Genomic DNA, 6,290 nt, shown 5'->3' on the forward strand with positions numbered 1-6,290 from the left:
TTTTTCAAAATTTTCACCTAGATCACCCACAAAACTTCAAAAACAACCCAAAATTTTATTCATGTCCAAACCCAACTCTAATTTTCAAATACTATTTTCACTTTAAAAAAATTTCACTTTGTTTTTTGAATTTTACAATTCTTATGTACAAACGCCCACTAAGATAGCTCATCTTTGTGGAATATTTCGACATTGATATTTTAATATTTGGCAGTCTTTTTTCTATGAACTGTTGTCATTCATGGTGTTTTAAATGTGGCGAATAAAATATCTTCAATAATCAAAACCACAGATGTGTTTTTTTTTCTTTTTAAAATGTTCTATCATATTGAAGGATTAAGGAAGAGGAAAAGAAAATGAGAATGGTGAAAATTGAACTCATATCAATAGTAAGAGAGACTAATATCACTAGATCTTTTCTTCTTTCTTTTTTTGGTAGAAAGACGAAGTTATTATGGGATAATTTCACATAAGTACAACTCACACACCTGACTTGCAATATAATAGCCTAGATATCACATTGCAAATTTATAGCCCAAAAATAATAGGCTAATTCCCGAAAAACAACTTATTTCACACAATCAACATATTATCTGAAGGTAAAAAATTCAAACACATTTATGTGCGATTGCTGAAGCAATCAAACAGGATAACAGAAAAATAAAAAATTGATAAATGAATTGTAGAATTCCTCCAACGCGTACAAATTTGTTTCATATAGCACATACACGAAAAAGAAGAAGAGAAGGAAGTGTCAAACTTCTGTAGAGACCTCTTACACGCTAACAATGTATATACATCCTTATAAACTGAAAAAATATATATTTATACAATATTATACACAAATATACACATTTATACACAATTATACAATATTGTATAACTTGTATAAACATGTATAATAGTGTATAATAGGTGTCTGTATACCCATATACACAATTATACATTATTATACAGTGTCGATATAACCTGCTACATAGTTATGATTTTCCAGAACTTCAAACTTCAAACTTCAAACTTCAGAATCTTCCAAAATTACCAGAACTTCAAACTTCAAAATCCTCCAAAATTAGTAGTTGTTTGTTGGTGCAATTCAAGTTTGAGAGCTATTTATTTTCAGATCTGTGTGTATTTTCATGTTTCTTTCAAAAATCTTCTTCGTTCTTCTGCTTGCCACCATGGACGACTTCTTTCTTCGAGCCTTCTTCGAGCCATTAATGGCAGAACTGCGTAGGGGGTAAAGGAGGGGAATAACGGGGGCTAGGTTACGAGAGGATGAGGGATCTATGTAGGTTAGAGAGAAAGAAGTGAGAGGCGGTGAGAGAGAGAAGGAATGAAGAAAGAAGAAAATAATAAAAACCCTAAAAGTATGTCTTTAATAGTGGGCTAAAGGCTGAAAAATTTCTTTCAAGTTATGTACAACATGGGCTATATAGGGTAAGAGCTTTATAAGGAGGCTAGATCATAAGCCTTGATACCAATATTATTTTGATGTGTTTTATTAGTAGTTTCCTTTTTTCGTTTTATATTTTTTTTTTTTCTTATCTCCTTTAGGACTTATACTCTTTAAGTAATCATCATGCATTTATTAATATCTTTGCCAATAAATTCATAGGGTTGTGACAACAACTTTAAATAAGTAGTATCTTTATAGTTCCTTCGTTATCCCCAATAGAATCTTTACGTTGATAACAAAATTTTGGAGATTATCAATGTTTATTTAGTATTTTAAGGAAATGGAACCATATTTTTAGAAGGGGGATATAGTACGATATTGAACATATAGGAAACAACACTGCTAAGAAATAAGGGAAATACAGCGATCTGGAACTTTCTTATTTCTATTTTCTATTACAAAAAATAAATATTAAAACCAGTAATAAATTTGTTCAGGCAAACAAACTTTTTTTGAGGCTACAAAAGAATTGGGAGTATACACGTGGAAAATTGACTGAATTCAGGGATTATTTAAAACGAACCGTGGAATTCTTGTTGTGGACCCAAGTGAGGACAAGATTAAATGTGGTGACATCCAAACTTGTGGAGAGATCTAAGCCTTCAATTTTCAATAAGATTATCTATCAATCACTGAGTGCAACGTATTTAAGTACTTTTTGTCCAAAATATTTTGTACCTCCGCATTAATTATTTTTCCCGTGACAAGAAGTACTATCACTCGTGAAAAATAAGGGCTCCTACGGTGTGAGGGATAACAGATAATTAATTTTGAAATTAAATTTGAGATAAGTTTATCCTATATTTAATTGGGATAGTATCGTGATATAACTAATCCCGAAATTAGTTATTCCAGGAATATAGTGTTTTTTATTCTTATGGGAGGGTGGGATAACTAATCCCAGGATAATTAATCATGGGATAACTTGTTTCCAACCAAACAACCCTTAAGTACTCGTTTGGTCCCATGATTAAATTTGAGATGCATTTATCCCGTGTTTTGTTGAGATAAAATTGTGCTATACCTAATCTTATCTCGAAATTGTATTATTTTTTTAATCCGTATAGAAGGGTGGGATAACTAATCCCAAAATAATAAAGGAAAAATTTCACATTAGAACAATTGGGCTCCCCACTTTTCAATTTTATAGCCCATATTTCAATTTACAACCAACTAGCCCAAAATAATAGGCTAAAATTCAACATTCAACTCCAATAGGTTCTCAAAATTACTATTTAATTTTTAAAAAAGATTCTTCAAGCTTTTAAGTTAATATTCGAATCAGTAATTGTGACTCAAATATTAGTTCGACAAACCAAATTCATTTGGGTGGTGAAAGTTAGATTTTTAACAAACTTAAATATGTGGGTTTAAATTTCGAATTGGATTTTGTGAGAGTGTTATTTAGACTTGTTAGAAATAGTATAAGGAGGTTGTATATTAAATTTGAAGTCATTTAATGGAAATTTGGACTGGTTTTGAACAAGAATTGCAACTGAAAACGGAAGAAGTTCGTCTACAGACGCTTGTATAAATGTGTATAAAAGTGTATAAGGTGTGTTTCTACACTCATATACACTATTATACAAGATTATACATAATTATACAAAAAACTCACTTCGTCTTCTTCCTTACGTCTTTTCTGAAATTTAACTCAAATCTTGCTCAAATCTACTCCAAATCACTTCAAAGTTAAATTTTGAACTCCTTTTGATATTTTCAATCAATTAGAACAACACCCAATCCAAACAACTAACAAACTCAAAAAATACATTTTCGAAAGCAAAGCTTTGAATGGCCTTCAATAGTGGGCTTCTACTCTTCAATTTTCTTACATTGCAACCAGGTGACATAAGAGGAGAAGTAAAAAATATACGGCCGCTTGAAGCATATGTAGAAGATGTGAGAAGAAGAGAGAGTGAAAGCAATGGTTGTGAGAACACAAATTTAACTCCATAGCTTTTAGAAGCAATGATTGTAAGAACACAAATTTTAAATTTTCTAGTGCTTTCAAAATATGTACAATATGGGCTAGGTCGGGTAAAACTTAAAAACATCGGCCATTTTTTGTTATGGTGTGAAGTCATGTGTATTTTCTTGTAATTCTTTCAATAATAAACCATTGGATAAATTATTTCCCAACCAAATAACCCCAAAAGGTACAATTGATGAAGATAAATTTTAACGACCTCTAATGCATCCATTTCAATCTGCAAAGGCCAAAGGCAAAGGGGCAAAATAAAGGTCGATAACAACAAAAGTATACTGTATTAAAGGATTTTTAAGTTTAATTTTTATGAATCTTCATAATTCCATATAATTCTTGCCTAATTCCTATTTCGAAAAAAACAAGACTACATCCTACCTATATTAAAGGATTTTTTAAGTTTAACTAGTATCCGTACTCGCGCATTGCGCGAAAAAATGTAAATATAAATTTTTATAAGAAAATATTACGTGAAAAATACGGAATACAAAGAAGCATGTTAATGCTATTATTTTTTAAACATGTAATGAACTAAATATTCATAAATTGAAGTCATGCGAAAATACAGTTATCCATTTTAATAAACAACTATTAAGGAAGAAATAAAACATTAGATTATTGGCTACATGTATTAGCACTGTTTGAGAAAGGCAACAAATAACGTCTGCTTAAGATTACTTGATGAGAATTAAGATTTTTTGATGAGATCTTTGTAATAAAGAGATTGAAATTAGAGAAACTGCAACATAAATTAGGCAATTACTTAATTTGCAATACCATTAATAAGGTGAAATACAACAAAATTGCGCAAGGTACACAGGCGTGCTGTAACGACCCGGCCGGTCATTTCATGAGTTACCGCTCCGTTTCCCCCATTTCTGCTTCTTATTGCTTTGTTTATCGGTTCTATGTATTATCGGGTTGGTTGGCTCGGGTTCGGAAAGGTTTTGGTAAGGTCTGAGACACTTAATCTCTTTTGAGGAAGCTTAAGTTGGAAAAAAAAAGTCAACTGGATGTTGACTTATGTGTTAGAGGGCTCGGATATGAGTTCCGGTGGTTCAGATAGCTTCGGAAGGTGATTTGAGACTTAGGAGCGTGATCGGAATGTGTTTTGGAGGTCCGTAATAGATTTAGGCTTGAATTGGCGAAAGTGAAATTTTTGCGTTTTCCGGTTGATAGGTGAGATTTTGATATAGGGGTCAGAATGGAATTCCGGGAGTTGCAGTAGGACCGTTGTGTCATTTGGGATGTGTGTGCAAAATTTCAGGTCATTCGGACGTGGTTTGGTAGACTTTTTGATCAAAAGCGTAATTCGGAAGATTTTGAGAACCTTAGGCTTGAATCCGATGTGTTTTGGTTGATTTGATGTTGTTTGAGGTGTTTTGAAGATTGATATAAGTTTGGATGGTAGTATAAGACTTTTTGGTGCTTTTGGTTGAGGTCCCGGGGGCCTCGGGGTGATTTCGGGTGGTTGACGGGAGATTTGGAGTTGAGTTGGGAAGTTGAAGCCATTTTGTTGCTGTCATAACCGCATCTGCGGTTGAAGGATCGCAGGTGCGACCCCGCAGATGCGGAAGACCAGTCGCAGAAGCGGAAAGAGCCTAGGAAGGCAGGAACCGCAGAAGCGGTTGAGGAACTGTACCTGCGATGGCGCAGGTGCAGATTGTGCATCGCAGATGCGGATTTTGGCCCATAAGTGAAAACTGCAGATGCGGTGTCTTGGACCACAGATGCGGTGTATGGACCCCGCATGTGCGAAAAGCCTGGGTCAGAGTGTATATAATTTTTCCTTCGCGATTTTCTAAGGTTTCACCATTTCTAAACGCGATTTCTGGAGCTTATGGGCAATTTTGAAGAGGGAATTCAAGGAGAGTTCATTGGGGTAAGGTTTTGGATCATAAAAAGTCGTTTCTATGGTATTATATCTCGGATTAGAGCTGTAATTATGGAAATTAAGGGTTAAATATGGAGGAAACTAGGGCTTGGGAACTTAGGCCTTTGATTAAGGATTTGAAGGACCATTTGTGGTCGGATTTCTGAACTTTTGATATGTATGAACTCGTGAGGAGATAAGGAGTCTAATGATGTAATCTGAGACGTGGTCCCGGGGGTCGGGTTTGGTTAATTTCGGGATTCGCGTTGTTTTTCGATTTTTTTTCGAGTGGGCTTTGTTCCCTTAGCATATTTTGATGGTTATGTTCTGATTTTGCCTAGATTTGGAGCATTCGGAGGCCGATTCGAGGGGAAAAGGCATCACGAGCTAGAGTTTGGGCCGGATTGAGGTGAGTAATGATTGTAAATGTTGTCCTGAGGGTATGAAATCACGAATTTCACATCGTTGTGGTATATTGAGGTGACACACACGGTAGATTTAGGTTTGAATTGGCGAAAGTGGAATTTTGGCGTTTTCCGGTTGATATGTGAGATTTTGATATAGGGGTCGGAATGGAATTCCGTGAGTTGCAGTAGGACCGTTGTGTCATTTTTGGGATGTGTGTGCAAAATTTCAGGTCATTCGAACGTGGTTTGGTAGACTTTTTGATCAAAAGCGTAATTCGGAAGATTTTGAGAACCTTAGGCTTGAATCCAATGTGTTTTGGTTGATTTGATGTTGTTTGAGGTGTTTTGAAGATCGATATAAGTTTGGAAGGTAGTATAAGACTTGTTGGTGCTTTTGGTTGAGGTCCAGGGGGCCTCGGGATGATTTCGGGTGGTAGACGGAAGATTTGGAGTTGAGTTGGGAAGTTGAAGCCATTTTGTTGCTGTCATAACCGCATCTGCGGTTGAAGGATCGCAGGTGCGACCCCGCAGATGCGGAAGACCAGTCGCAGAAGTGGAAAGAGCCTA

The sequence above is a fragment of the Nicotiana attenuata genome, chromosome 1, assembly GCF_001879085.1.
Source record: "Nicotiana attenuata strain UT chromosome 1, NIATTr2, whole genome shotgun sequence".
In the NCBI taxonomy this organism is placed as follows: domain Eukaryota; kingdom Viridiplantae; phylum Streptophyta; class Magnoliopsida; order Solanales; family Solanaceae; genus Nicotiana; species Nicotiana attenuata.